General features: G+C 34.6%; 2 pseudogenes; both read left to right on the forward strand.

The window, feature by feature from the left end:
- Nucleotides 1-10415: 10415 nt before the first annotated feature.
- Nucleotides 10416-10625, forward strand: LOC114420493 (annotated as a pseudogene).
- A 2526-nt stretch (nt 10626-13151) lies between these two features.
- Nucleotides 13152-16151, forward strand: LOC114420494 (annotated as a pseudogene).
- The last annotated feature ends 441 nt before the right edge of the window (nt 16152-16592 follow it).

The following is a 16592-nucleotide window of genomic DNA, read 5'->3' on the forward strand; positions in this document are numbered from 1 at the left end:
ACTCAATAGCTTCTTCAGCAGCATGCCTTTCAATAATGGAAGCTTCTGGTAGGCATTGATTCTTGGTATAATCCTTTAAGACCTTCATGTACTACTCAACTGGATACATCCACCGTAAAAAAATGGGACCACACAATCGAATCTCCTTCACGAGATGAACAATTAAGTGAACCATTATGTCAAAAAATGATAGAGGAAAATACATCTCCAATTGACAAAGGACAATGGTAGCCTCATTCTCCAAATCATCCAATTGTCGAGAGTCAATGACTTTGCTACAGATAGAATTAAAAACAAAGCACAAATGAGTTATGGAAACCTTAACTTTGTCAGGCAAGATACTGTGAATTGCTACAGCCAATAGTTGTTGCACTAACACAAGAAAATCATGAGACTTCAAGCCAACCAACTCGAGATCATTGAGGGATACAAGGCTCTTGACATTTGAAGAGTATCCTTGTGGGACTTTTAGACTCCGCAGACATTGACAAAAACTTCTCTTTTGTGTTGTTGACATTGTGTGACATGCTGGAGGCAGATACGTTCGTCGACCTTGTGATATCGGATGCTACTACTTTCGTATTCCCATGTCAACCAAGTCTTGATGAAATTTTAAACCATCCTTTGTCTTGCCTTTAATGTTAAGAAAGGTGCCAATTAAACTATCACAAACATTTTTCTCAACATGCATTACGTCTAGACAATGACGCACATGTAGATATGACCATTATGGAAGATCAAAGAATATTGACCTTTTTCTTCCATATGTTCGTCTCAGATGATGACTTCTTTTGGGTCTTCCCAAAGATAGTTATGATGTCTTTCACACGATCATAAAATTTGTTTCCAACTAATGGTTTTGACGCACTTTCATTCTCTTGGCTTCCATTAAAAGCTTTCTTCAATCATTGATATGGGTGATAAGGTTTGAGAAATCTTTGGTGCCTGGTATATACTATATTCTTTCCATGTTTCAGTTAGATGAAGCCCTCACATATAGTATATGTGTGATGTCATTTGCCACTATATCCACTCAAATTCCCATATGCTGGAAAGTCATTAATGGTACAAAACACCATTGCATGTAACCTGAAGGTCTGCTTGAGATTCCTATCCCACAAATCAACCCCGTCTTCCCACAATTTTCTCAAGTTTTTAATCAATGGAGTGAGATACACATCAATATCATTCCCTGGCTGCCTTGAACCTGCTATCATCATATAGAGCATATTGTATTTTCGCTTGATGAACAACTAAGGAGGGAGATTGTAAATCATTAGCAAAGTACGCCATGAACTGTGATTTGTGCTTAAGTTACCAAAAGGATTCATTCTGTCCGAAGCAAGATCAAGCCTTAGGTTTCTTGGCTCGTCCCCAAAATGTGGATACAAACGATCAATTGTCTTCCATTACAGAGAATCAGCGAAATGTTGGAGCAATCCATCACTTTTTCTGTCATCTGCATGCCATGTAAGGTTTTTTGCATCATGTCCATTAGCAAACAATTGCTTAAACCTTGGTATTATTGGAAGAATCAACACACATTTGTTGGATGACTATTGTTTGTAGTTGCATCATCACTGCATTCATCATCCTTGACTTTGTACCATGATACCCCACATGTGGGGAACTTATGAATTTTTGCAAACTGACTTCTATACAATATGCAATCATTAGGGCATGCATAAATTTTCTGGTACTCCATTCCCATTGGACATAAAATCTTCTTCGCCTCGTAGTGATTTTTCGGTAATGTGTTTTCTTCAGGAAACATCTTCTTCAATAACAAAAGCAATTTAGTGAAGCTTTTGTCGCTCCACCCAAATCTTGCCTTCAAGTTGACCAAAGGTAACACCACTGACAACCTTGTGAAAGTTGTGCACCCCGAATACAATGGCTTCTTTGAATCACTTTCTATTTTCTCATACAATGGTGCATGTGCTTGCTAAAAACAATCTTGTCCAAGATCGTAAATCATGTCTTTTATACGATCTCTGATGTCATCATCAACCGACTTAGTGCAAGAGACTGTTCGCATGTCTGGCAATTCCCCATGCCATATCCATTTTGTGTAATTCAAAATGATCCCGTGACATATAAGATGTGATCTTATGTCATTTACTGAGTGGTGTCTCCTGTTCACACATTTAACACACGAACAAAAAAATGTTCCACCCATACTTTGTGCATTACATTCAGTAAATTGTAGGAATTATTCAATCCTATTCTCATACTCGTCATTGATGTGTGATGCTTTCATCCAACATCGATCTGTGTTTCCCCTTTGCTATCACACTTCATTAAGTTATCTGACATGCATGAAAATCTCACTTTTGTCATTAAAGGTATCCCATTTAGGAAGACATTTTTATAGTAGATTCATACGTAAAGGTTAACTCTCTTTTCTTAGATTTGACAAAATTTCAACAACATTTCACATTGATCTCTAAGTACTCAACACGAAAGCGGTGACATGTTCCACATCCATCTCAGTCAAGTATGCACCTGAAGAACAAAGTGAAAGGCACTATACCGAAATTTCTTCAGATCTTAGAAACGAGAATTTACCTAATCATATGAATCTACTATAAAATAACTCTTCCCAGACGAGAATTTACCTACACATATGAAATTTCATCAATACATCGATTAATCCCAATTGTCCGTATTAATCATTGTATTGAATCTCAAGCGGGAAACAAAGGTTCACTCACAATGCACATAACTGCTAATATAAAACAATACTCATATATCAATAAGCATGTAATAAGCACAGGAGTGTGACAAATAAATACATACCTCGAAAGATGTTGACTAACAACAACAAGGAGTGCAATGATGCAGTGCTATAGTATACAAAACTGTAGACTTGATTACAATGGTAGTAAAAGAAGACTTAACTTGTTCTCAAGAGCAGAAATTATTTGTAAGGACAATGGGGGGAATGATCAAAACATGCAATAAAACAATACACACTCAGGCACAATCTAAGCTATTATGACCTTATCAAATGAACCCACAATAGACTGAGATGACTTGCAAATAACAATTGTACCATGCATATACTTTTAACACACTAAGAATTTCTTGAATTAGTTGGTTCACAGGACAATAAATTCACAGCCTGATTAAAATCACAAAATCAACAGAGGAAGAATCCATTGGCAACTTGCCTAAAATTTCCAATTATAGGTGATAAAGAAAATGGTTTCTCCAACTACAATACAATAAAATATGATATACGCACAAAATGGAAAATGAAGCATTTGTAAGGGAAATATAAACTTGCATCCAACTTCTTCAGAGAATTTTCAAATTTAAAAATTAAAAAATATTTAAAAAAAACTAATGCCAATTGTAAGGGAAATATAAACTAATCCCAACATTAAAATATTTAAAAAAAATAATGCCATTTAAAAAACCTTGCATCCAACTTCTTCCAAGAATTTTCAAATTTAAAAGTTATAACTTAATATAGTTTATTGAAATTAAGTTTATAATATAATTACTCTATGAGGACTAGGCCAACTGTTACACCCTTATCGGTACTTACTAGTAATTATTTTTTTTAGAGAAATAAATAGAGTAGCAATAAGTGACCTGGAAAAGAAAGATTTCAAGAAATACTTAAACTAATGGTAGTCTGAACTCATCATTATTTATAATACAAGGAGAAGGTTCACATCAAAGCAGGAGACAGGGAAGAAAGCAAAGACTGGGTGTTGAACAGATTGAACCTGCATACTTTGATGTTTAAACAAATCATTTTTGGGTTAATAAAATAATATTTAGATGATCACATTCAAGTTGAGCATTTTTTTTTAAAACTACTACTAAATACTTACCATTAACACAGAATTGACGTAAATAGTTTCACATTTATATTCCTTAACTAAAGTCTTAATTAGATTTTCAACTTAAACATGAAATTACGATTGAAAATGTATACCACTTAATTTTAAGATGGACCGATCCAATAAAACAAGAATTAGTTGGATGTAAAACTCACAACCTCAATTAGTACATCCGTCATCCAATATGATTCTCCAACATTTAAAGATGTGGCAGCTAGTAAGTGTGTTAGCACAAAGTGTTTATGTTTTTATGTTTTTCTCTCTCTTGCTGGAAATTTTAGTACTGGAAAGAAATTTTTTCCTCCAAGACATGATTATAAGGAAAACGACTAATTAAGTTGCAGTGTATAATTATATTTTAACGGTTTGATTGATCAACTTTACATAAATATATCTATACATAATATCAAAGCACAATTTGCACAAAGTTAAAAACAAGCTTTAAACCACAACTACAAATATTCTTACATAATAAAACTAGTTAGACATCTCAAAAGCCAACTTTTTCCTAGGGATTCAAATAAACTGTACAATAAGGGATGTACAAGCAAGGGGTATGAGAATGTCACAAAAAGAAGTTGAGGAGGAACAATCTGGTTGCATTACTGCTATTGAATTAGAATTGTCAAACTAACCTCCTAAGTCTAATTCAAATATACAAATCAGGTGGGATATCAGAATTTGGTTTCACTCTATATGACAAAATAACAAAATTGGCTAATACAAACTGGACTTTCTGTTTTGATTAGCTGGACCTTGTAGATCAGAACTCTTATCAGAGACACACCCTTAGTCGTCCCTTACCACTTAACCGTGGCAAGTCCCAATACAAATTTATCATAGAGGTGTAGAGCATACCATGATACAATTAAGAAAGAAAAAAGGAAGAGCGAGATGCATGATGAGCTCAAGTATATTATTTGAGGCCTTAGCTGCATCCAACTTTGTTTTCTATAGGTTGACAAATTAGAATGACACATAATATTTATTTAGATAAAAGTTTAAGAGAGACGGGGAGAGAGAATTTAGTTTATTTTAATTCCTTGATGTTCTATTCAATTTATTGTTGAATGCAACTTCTTAGAGTGTCTTTCCTTTTCCGACTGGGAAGCTGGAACTTCACACAAAGGACAAGCACAGTAAAATTTGAAACAACTGATATGGCTTCAATCAATTACAGAAAAGGAATTTAATTTCTTGTATATAATTTCCTTTTTTTAGAAGAATATATAATTTCTTATACCTAACATCTAATTAACGTATTTTGTGCTTTAATGAATGACAGTTTTTTAGTCTCTAAAGTTAGAAACATTAAATTTAAATTCAATCACTCTAATGACTGAAAATTTCGTCAAACTTAACAAATCAAAAGATAATATTATACATTAAAAATAAAAATAAAAGACTATATATAAGAGAGTTTGAAAAACGAAGGAAGAATGGGATTAAGTTTTCAGTTTTTTTTTTTTTTTACAGAATCAAGCTTATGATGTGACACCCTCTACCCCTCACATATATACTAATAAGGAAAAAAAATTCAAATATTAACTAAAAGTATTTTTAAAACATTTTTTTTACAAGTCTTTCAAAGGGGAAAAAGGCTCACATTCATTTTCTTCTACATCATATTCAAACTTGTCCAAATAAATAATAAAGTATTATCGACTCAAACAAAGTCGTCTAAGCTTTATACGATTAATATAGAACCTATATCCTAATGTCACATCCTATCAGAGCGTTGTGTTCCCGTGTCCTCTAGCATGGGGTTCTTCATAGTCATCCACCTATTCATCTGCTCCCCCGAACACAAGTTCAAGATCATCACAGGATCCAAACACAACAACACACAGAGAGTGAGTTATCACATTCCTAGCTAATAGAGAAACAAGACAATTAAATATACATATTATATAAATGAGATATCACTTGCTTAAACATAGCTCACGTAACTTCACCACTTCGTCATTCAAAATTCACTTTTCAATCATCAATCACATTACACAAGAATCCCACACTTCGATCAAGATATAATAACACATCAATTAGCAAGCATATGCAACAATTATGCTAAGACTCAATCCTATATGCAATGTGGTACCATATCAGTGAAAAACCACCCTAAGGCGCTTAGGAGTACATAACAAGACACACAACACCATGGGTTTGTCAGGTCACTCTCACTAAGTAAGATCATAGGGAGACCAGTCAGGATCACGATGTTTTGCGAGAATGCTCCAATCATATAGGATCAGCATAGGCTTAAAGGAACACTCAAACCCGGTGACCCCCAAGGCCTACACTCCGAAGAGTCCGTCAGGGCCTCTCCCTCCTGATTTAGGTCCAACCCCTAAAATAATTTTTTGCATGCAGACACTGCTCATGAATTATACAATACCCACGACCTTACACTCGTGTTTTAAACTCGTTCAACACAATTGCGCTACGATTTAACACTGGTTCCTAAATAGGAAACCTACATTTCCTCTTTAACACTGCGCATCAACGCTTTTCTCAAGATAACGCTGGTCGGGTTATTATACAATTTATAGCTTACAACACAAGTAATTTCACATCAAGTGTTAACTACACCCTTATCCACAACTAGAACTCATTCACAATTTCACATCTCATAGTGTCACAATCCACCATCAGATGTTTACACATATCTCACAAATTAACACATGTTCAACTTTACACTTATACTCAATCTCAATAACAATATTATAATCTCAAAGCAACATGTTATTCTACAATTCATCACATACTCACAATTTGAATCGTCGTTTCATATTCTCAATATAACAATTTATATAAAAGACTATCACAACATGAGGACTAAAATCCCTCAAATAATATTACACAATTATATCAAAATCATAGGTCGAAATATACAAATATCAAGAGCACAATTTATCAAGCAATTTTCATTAGGACATCATTATTTTATTTATAATCATAAAGGAAAAATTGCAATTTAACAAACATCCCAAAATAAAACCCCAATTTAATCCTCTAAGGATCCCTACACATGTTCTCACTAATCCCCAACTGTGAATAACTCATCCCTTACCTCTAAGCGGACTCACGTGTCTTCCCACAGCGATAGCGTCATCTCTAACGGTTCCCTAAGATTCCTCCAATTTTTCCTCCGACTGCTCTGATAGAGTTCCCAAACGTCAGAGAAACGGAGAAAGGACTAAAGCCTCCATTTGGACTATCTTTATGCGATTCCTTTTTCTCCCTCCAAAAATATTATCTCACAAATCCCAACGGTCAAAGCATGCACAACTGAATTTCGAACAAAGTATCCAAATTTTACGACAATCCAACGGTTAACGAAACCAGGATTGTAGTTTTACCAAGACAGCTCTGGATTTCTGCGGGAAAGAAAAATGCTACAATGCGAGGGATATTTCTCTTAGCTCAGACGTGATATCGAAATTCCCAACGGTGAGAATGCTCGGAAATGGGTTGCGAACATTTTTTTTTAAATTTCACGTCGATCCAACGGTGAATGAGTCCGAGATCGTCATTTTTATGAGACAAGTTTGGTAGCCTGCGGGAAAAAGAGAGAGTTTTGAGAGAGGAAGAGAGAAAAAACGAAATTGGCAGGCAGAGGAGGCTGAGAAGTCAGTCTAAAAACTGACCTAGCATGTCACTATTTATAACTAGGGGTATTCACGACCTATTATTTATTTTATTTATTTATTTTTATTATTTTATAAAAAAAGAAACTCTATTTTATTCTCCATCAAATGAATAATAAAATACCCTTCTTATTTTCTCTCAAACCATTATTTTATTATAACTATTTTTCTTTATTTATTTAATTATAAAACATCATTATTCTCTAAAATTTTGTATACGAAAAAATGGGATGTTACATATGACATATCAATACGAAGCAAATCAGTAATACAAGAGAGTATATGATAAAAATACCGAAGGTAAGGATGAGATGGTGCAAACCTAGTTAAGCTATGAGCAATAACATTTGTTTGTCTTCTAACAAAGCCTAAATGGAAAGTTTTTTATTACTTAACAACATTATTCTTCTGCAGTCATTGATTAGCATTCCAGCTTCTGAGTAATCTTCAGTGTTACTTCTAACTTTGTTAACTAATGCTTTGCAGTCTGATTCAAAGTAAATATGGTTGAGGCCATTAACGGACCTATATATAATTCAGGGTGTGCAAAATGTTCCTCCTGAATTTGATAAGTTACATATAAATGTGTTCTACCTGATCGAGCAAATGAACAACGTTGTGACCAAGGCCAGGAGAATTCCGGCAGCTAATAGTGAACGGACAACTAGTCAAGATGTGGCATGTTGTTTCGGTGTTGGTTGTGCAGAATGGACAAGTTAGAGGGCATGAAACACACTACTGGAGGACACCTTTCCACTCCATTAATTCTCACACCCAACTAGTTCTCCTTTTTTGACTCATCTGTCGTTCTTCACACACACTCACACAGTGCGACATAGATTTTTTGTTAGCCTTTAATTGGTGCATTTCAAATGGGTGTTCATTTGTTGCAAGTGTTTAACAATTAATATTTGTACTTTTTTCACTGAAACATGCACATCAGCACACACATTAATTAATTTAACTATTAGTACTACTATACTAATAAGTACCTCACAGACACACACATTTATAAATTTTATATGCCTAATTAAGTTTGTCTTGTTCCTCCTCTTCCTTATTGTCCCCAGTGCCATGTTCTCCCCTCTGGCCTCTGCTACCAATAATATATTGTCCATGGAATTTAACTTTTCTGATGTTCTTACATGTACAACGAACATGTAGAATGCTAGCTATTTCTTCTTTCTATCCATGTATAGTGTATAAGTTAGCGATTCCATATCTATTAAAAGAATTACTTTACACACAAGAGACAACTGTGGATCAGCTTACAAAAATTTAAATACTATAGTAGCATCCTATAGTATAATATAGTTACTACAGAGCATTGAATGTATTAATTAACTATATACTATCGTTCAAGGCTCTGCTGTGTCCACCCATTCAATGCTTCTAAGGCTTATGCGATTGTTCTCATAACATACTTAGATTTATACTAATTAGGTCAAGTACTAATGTAGTACAATGAATAGAAGCTCAGCCCAATAACATTCACTGTCTTAACATTTAAGTTACATAATTGGACACAGTGTTATTCTCCAGCAAAGTTCTTTACAAGCTATTTTATATATTGACATTCATGTATTCACTTGAACTGATTAAATTCTGCAACAGAAACCTTACAATAGGGTTAGATTGAACAAGTCAACAGCCCTAGCTAAAACAAGCTCTACTGATGAAGGTTGGAAAGTCAGCAAACAATAAATTGTGTCGGCAACTGAAACAGATTATATAGGACATGGAGCACATGCTTAGTGAATCTACAACAGATGCTGATCTTCCACCAGTGTAAGCCGGTATTTCATATTATATTTCCCTTCACCCTAAGTTTTACTTGTCTGAGTTGCATTCTGTTTGAGCTGCTATTGGAATTTCATAGTTGCAATTGGGCAATATCTCACCTTCAATCAAATAGTCTTATAAAAAAGTTATTGAATTTCAGTTTTTATATCTGGTTGCAGATCAGGCTTTTGGCAGTTTTTATATCGAGTAGTTCAATTGTCTACAACTTCTGTTCTACTTAAATACATATTTTAGCGCCATTTATGGTTCCCTGGACAACTATTGGCCAAATACATTATTCTCCAAAGCATAGCCTTATCTTTCTTTCTTGTCTCAACTTTGGTCTATCATTGGGTTTAATATGTCCTTTATTTTATTTTACCTTAAACCAAAAGCTATTGCTGTCTTCCTCACCTTTTAGGATTGTCATGAATCAACTCTCTTAAAAGCTTAAGGTTTTAGGTATAAGTAGTTGAATGGTTTTATTATCAGATATTCAACACACCCTCATGCAAAATCCTTTGGGCTTCATGCATGAACAATGCACTGGCTCATTTTTATCATGTGCTGAAATTTAACTTTTATTTAGAAGAATTCGGGGCAAGGAAGGATCAAACTTGTCACCACTTGGTGAAGGAGGTTCGAATATCTTTTCATGAACCAACTCTCCAAATGCAAAGCTCTTAGGTGTAACCATATGATTGGTTTTATTATGTCTCTTGACAAGGATTTATTGCACGTGTTTCTCCTTTTTATTTTCCTCCTTTTAAATGCTATAAATTTGCAAGTAATTTTACATGGTAGTCAATATTATTATATAGGGTTGAGAGTTATTCAAAGAACATGGAAAATACAATAACTAAAGTAAAATCAATCCCTGTGGTTTGCATCACTATGGACAAGAAATTGAGATAAATATTTTATTTGACTGAGGATGAAGCCAACTTCCACATGGAACATGGTGCATTCTTGTATAAACTTAATGTTCAGACAATGCCAAAGAGTGATGATTGTCTGTCACTCAAACTAACTGTAGAATATTTCACCACACACACTGTCTTTGTACACTACAAAGTGTAAGTTGTTAACAAAGAAAGGAAGGAGCATAGACTCAAAGATGACCAAAGATTCCATGAGAGGTTCAAAGAAGAAAGTTTCATGCAGAAGGCTTTGAGGGTACCTAAAAGAGCAAAAAGGAAGACTATACATAATCAGAAGTTGCATACTCATGCTTCTCTGTTGGCATGACTACAATCATTCTCATCAACAAGCATTGTTTACATTCTTCTTTGCAGCTCATCATATCGTGGATCACCAGACTATAGAGTCCTCAAAGCCATAGCCAAAGTTCAAGCATGCAGAAATTAAGATAAATGTTTTCTTAGCTCTTTATTATTATTATTCACAATGTAAATAGCAGATAAATGTTCGCTACAGTTTCTATTCTGCAGTTGGTATAGATCGATTTGGTGATCACTCGAATATACAGAGAGGTCACAAGGTTCGTGTGGTTCTCCTGCCCCTTTTTTTATTAGTAATAATAGTCATACTTTAGTTTCATGATTTGTGTTAACTTTAATTTTTAATATTGGGTCATTCAAGTACCACAAAAGTGGAACATGGCAATCGAGGATAGGCAGAGTTGCAAAAAACAAAGACCTTTACCTTGGGGCATTCAATAAGTCCTAAATGACTATCAATCCCTCAATACACAGGGTCTTAACATTTATTTCAGAAGGTATTTTTCATGAGCACATAAGGAAAAAGCAAGGGAAGCTCACCGAATGATGACAGTGACCAATGTAAGAGTGACGTAGAGTTGCAGGTGGTGATAGAGTCAACGACACAATAGTGAGAACAAGGTGCAAGCTATAGTGAGGCCACGATATGAGCTAGAGTAACGCCATAGCATGAGCTAGAGTGAGGCCAGGACGGGAGCTTGAGTAAGGGCACAACATGAGTTAGAGTGAGGGATTCGTGGGTCATGTTATAGAAAAATAGTGAGCACGAGAATGAGGGATCTATGAAGGAGAGTGATGAGCGCGAGAGGACAATTCCCAACTTAATTGCATCTTTAAACTTAAAGAGGGTTCTCAAAAACCATCTTTGTCTCTCTACCTTCTAAGACAGTTGTAGCTTGAAACCGTCTTAAATAATTTCCACTTAATTTCAAAAATGCCATCGATTTTTTCATATAGCGGATTCTAAGACGGTTTTATAAGTAACCGTCATCGAAGAGGTCATTTGAAGACGATTTTTTCATTTCAAAAGCTGGGATTTACGATGCCACTGCCTTATTATTTAAGATGATTTTCTGACGACCGCCATCATCGGCAAGCCCGACGTCCTCATCAAGAGGCTCTAGGAGGCCATCGGCGCCAAGATCCGAATCGAGGACACGTCGTTGGACTCCCCCGACTGTTGTTCGGCTTCCGACAAGTGCACTAGATCGCACAAGTAGTATAAAACGGTAAGAACCGAGTATCGAACACTCAGGGAACTTGTGTTATTTGGTAAGTTATTTCAACAAATAAGTGTCTATAGTGTAAAAGTAAGTGTGAATATGAACAAGTGTATAAACTATCTGTGCAAAAAGAAAGAAAATCACGCAAGAGAAATGATGTGTAAAAACAAGTAGAGAACACGTTGGTCTTCCTAATAGGTGCCTGATGCTAAAAAGATATTCTCTATTTAACAATGCTTATGTGTTCTTTTGGTGTCTCCTGAGATACTAAACCCTAATTCCTCATGATAGTTTAGCCTAGTCCTGATCAAGCATCGTCCGCAGATTCCTCTTGTAAGACTAAACTCAACCAGGAGCGCATTAAGACACACATACTCAACTAACTTATCGCACCCCGATTCCTTGTGAAAGCACGACATCTCAGCCCTGCACTATCAAGGACATTAGAGTCAGACCAGTTTCCACTATTGAATGACCCTAACAAAGCATGCATCTACATGATAAAGGTAAAGGCATACTGGATTGAAAAGCAGACAACACAGGGAACACACAAAACATCATTAAATAGATAGAAATATATTTACATTAGGTACCTACAGGGAAGATCCAACAGAGAATTTAGCTTTCCATACCAAGAAGCCTTCTTAACAACAAAGAGAAGAACAAGATGAAAGATTGCAAAAATACAAGTGCTGAGGATGTCTCCTTCATCTCTAGGATCTCACAATCACTCACAAACTCATCTCAAGCTCTCAAACTGGCTCCTGCTTCAAGCTTTGGTCTCTGCAGATCTTCACACAGCAAAATCTCTCAAAACTCTCTAGAACTTGGACCTTTCTCTCTCTAGAAACCCTAGACATGCAAAGCTCTAAATTCTAGTCCAAACTCCCTTCACAAAATATGATTTCAAGCTTAAATAGGTGGCCTTGTTCGTGCTCGTGTGCTTAGCGCACCTATGGACCACTTAGCGCACGTTAGTGATTTTTGGCTTAGCGTGCCTTTCTCGCTTAGTGGATGAACTGAAGTGGTGCGCTTAGCGAACCTATATAGCTCATCTTCTTCTGGATTCTTCCTCGCGCTAAGCCTAGGAGTGTTGCACTTAGCGGATGCTCGCTAAGCCAGCAGATTGGCTTAGCGAGAAGGTGAAAACAACCTTTTCCAAAGCTTGCCTAATTAACCTGAAATTGAGAGAAAATGATTATTAAACATACAAAATGAAAATACTAAGTATTTATTACCTATGCTTAACAGAAAATACTTATAACATTACAAAATAACCATAAATTGGGAGAGTTTGATACAATTTATACAAGTTTTATACACATAAGTTAGTCGTTTTCACAGACTAACAATTGCATCATCCTCACCAGCGCCCTCGCCTTCGTCACTGATGGCGAGGTCTTTATGGCGCAGGAGGCGCTACTAAAGGTCTTCGATCGGATTCTTGATGTCGTTGTTGAGACCACTGGCACTGCTCCCTTCGATGAAATCATAGAGGTCAGGTAAATGTTCTTTTTTTTCTTCTATTTTTTGTGTTCTTTCATGGTGCTTTGGATTTTTGTTGTGTTAGTGAATAATGATAGTGTTCAATATGTGTAGCCATGAGGTTTTTGGCATTCATTTTAGGTTGGAAGTTGAAGTTGAATCCATCACTCACAACACGATCCACACATACCTCACCTCACCTCATAATCAATTCTATTGTCTTATTATTGATATTATTTATTCTTTGATTTGGTTTTCTTATGTTTTTTCTTCTCTTCAGTTCCGACGGTGGCGATGAGAGGGGGGAGCAGTAGGTTGAAGTAGTGTCGTGGGAGCCGAGAGCTTTTGTTTATCACAATTTTTTGGTTAATTTCGTGTTATAGAAATGCTTCTTCACGCATGCAAATTTGATTAATTATTTTTATTTTATTATTATTAATTATGTTAATTGAAGTTATTACTTATTGTCATTTTTTTTCACAACATTTACCCTCGTTTTTTTGGTAGTGTGAGTGATTGTGTGATTTCCGCTCTCAATTTTTATCGAAGCTTGCGGTTATGAAAATGTTGGAGAATTAAAAGGGAAATGCATCCTAACGTGGAATATTGTTGACTAACTAAAAATTTGTGAAAGTATGAGGTGTTCGATAATATCGTTGGATCTTATGTTAAGGATCAAGTAAAACTAGGGTAGGATTTAAGAAGATTGTGCGTGAAGAATGGAAGCACCATGTTTAGTGCTAAGATTTCATCTTGAGATAGAAGTTCATGGTAATTTGAAGGTTATGATATCATTGCAACTTTCTGAGTTTTCCTTGCCTGGATTATGCTTAGCACAATGTTCAAATTGTCTATTTCAATGTTTGAATGTGACTTTAGCATGATGAGATGACATTATGTTTAAATCTTGGTTAAGCTTTGTGTTCTTCTGGGGCATTAATAATTTAATACTATGATTTATTATAATGTCTCCACCTTGCAAATACTAAGGCTTATCTGAATGATCTGCGCAAACGAAGGAGGAATGCTAATATCTAATTGACATAGCAAAGCCAAATATGCATAAGTCAACAGTTGTCAACAATACTCATAAAGTTGTGATTTTTGTTGTATAGTTGTGATTTTCTTCATAAAGTGATGAAAAACTTATTGGTAAGAGTTCAAGAAATTCTTCTGTATATATTTTTCCTCTTAAAGAAACAACCATATTTTATGTTGCTTACATGATGAAGCTTATAATCATGTATTCCAATTAAAGTAGACATAAATGACTAAAAAAAGGAAATTCCTTTTTCTTTTCCTAAACAGTATACTATTGATTCCAATCACAACTCAATTATCCTTCCATCTATTGGTGCATGGTTAAAGAAAATTTCATAGCATCTTTATTTGGTGTCAACCCTTGAGCAAACCTTATCTGATTCACTTATATGTGTATTGTCAATAAGAAAACTAGCATCTAACGAATTAGTTAGTGAGCACTCAGACACATAAAGCAAATTATTTTTGGCTGATTATTAAGACTTCTAGTTTAGTTTCTAAAGCTTCAAAAGTTTCTATACTTTAACTCCGTTGTGCAATGGGTGGGGTTTCTTTCTCGAGTTGGACCTAGCTTTTTCAGTAATTAACAATTAAAATTAACTGAAATTGAGATTACATTTTATAATTTTTTATAGACTATAGTTATCTTTAATATTTGTATTCATGTCTATATTTATCATATTTGTATCTACGTATCTATATAATATGAATAAATTAAATTAATAGATTCTTAGGAAAAATTCATTGATTGATGTCCTTGATATATCAGCTGGCAGGGAGTGGGTGTATATTGTGAACAGTGCTACTATGGGACTGTTTCTATAAACATGCGAGTCTAAAAACTTCTTTAGAAAAAAATATGGGTTAAAATCATGATTTCCTTTAATTATATCAAAAGTATATCCTTATCTGTTCTCCTTAAAGATAAATTTACTATAGAAAAGTGAGATATCTAACGTGTACAAATGTTATTGTTGGCAATTTAATTACTCGCGTTTCTTGTAACGTCCTACGGAACTAAACTTTTATTCATGCAATGAGTATTGATAATGATTACTTTTGCGTTATTTAGATAGCCAAAATGGTAAAATCTTATGTCCATGTATTCCTTTAACATCTAGAGTGCGTACAAGCTCTGGAACTTTTCTGGCCAGAGGTCATGATAAGATTGTTAGGGATATTGAGAAAAGAATTGCCGACTTTACTTTCATTCCCGTTGGTAAATATTTTGCACCTCTTATCTTGTTTCTACAAACTTAAAATATTATTAATACAGCAAAGATATGTTGTTGGTTCTTTCTTTTTTTTATCCGCTTTACCTATGTGTTTTAAGTTAATGATAGTATCTAACTTCTTTGCTTGTGGCATACAATCTCTTTTCTCTGGTGAACATTTCGTATGTGATTGAGAAGTTGAGTAGTTGAAGATGTTATGCATGTGTCTTTAATGGGATATTTTCAGTTGCCTTTGCCATCTGGGTTTCTAGTTATTAATTTAGGATAGTAGAATATTTTTCATTATCTACTTCATAAAGCACTACATAAGTTGTGTCTCACAATATACAGAGCATGGTGAAGGAATTCAAGTTCTGCATTATGAAGTTGGACAAAAGTATGAGCCTCACTATGACTACTATCTTAATGATTTTAACACTAAGAATAGGGGTCAGCGTATAGCAACAATGTTGATGTTGAAGAAGGGGGTGAGACAGTGTTCCCAGATGCCAAAGGGAATTTAAGTTTTATGCCATGGTGGAATGAGCTTTCTGAGTGTCGAAAAAAAAAAAGACTTTCGATTAAACTGAAGAGGGTCGATGCTCTACTTTTTTGGAGCATGAAGCTAGATGCAACTTTAGATCCATCAAGCTTACATGGTTAGTTTCTCTTAATCTTCTTATTATATTGGCGTTGCTACATAAAGAGTTTTAGAATCTTATATTAAGGACCTTGTGAGAAAGAAAGATTTGTATTGTAAATATTATTTGCTTTTCACGATCAGATAATTCATTATTTTTAAATTTTTTTAAAAAGACATTCTAAGACGATTTTCTAAAAAACCATCTTAGAAAGTATAATTTTTAAGATGATTTTCCCAAAACCTTTCTTAGAATCCTCAATCTTTTCAATTTTTTTTAAAAAAAATATTCTAAGACGATTCTTTAAAAAACCGTCTTAGAAAGTAGACTTTCTAAGACGGTTTTTTACTTAGAATTCTTAATTTTTAATTTTTTTTAACAAAATATTCTAAGACAATTTTTCGAAAAACTGTTTTTTAAGGTCAACTTTCTAAGGTGATTTTTCCCAAGAACCGTCTTAGAAG

Source organism: Glycine soja, chromosome 7 (genome assembly GCF_004193775.1).
Source record: "Glycine soja cultivar W05 chromosome 7, ASM419377v2, whole genome shotgun sequence".
Classification (NCBI taxonomy): Eukaryota; Viridiplantae; Streptophyta; class Magnoliopsida; order Fabales; family Fabaceae; genus Glycine; species Glycine soja.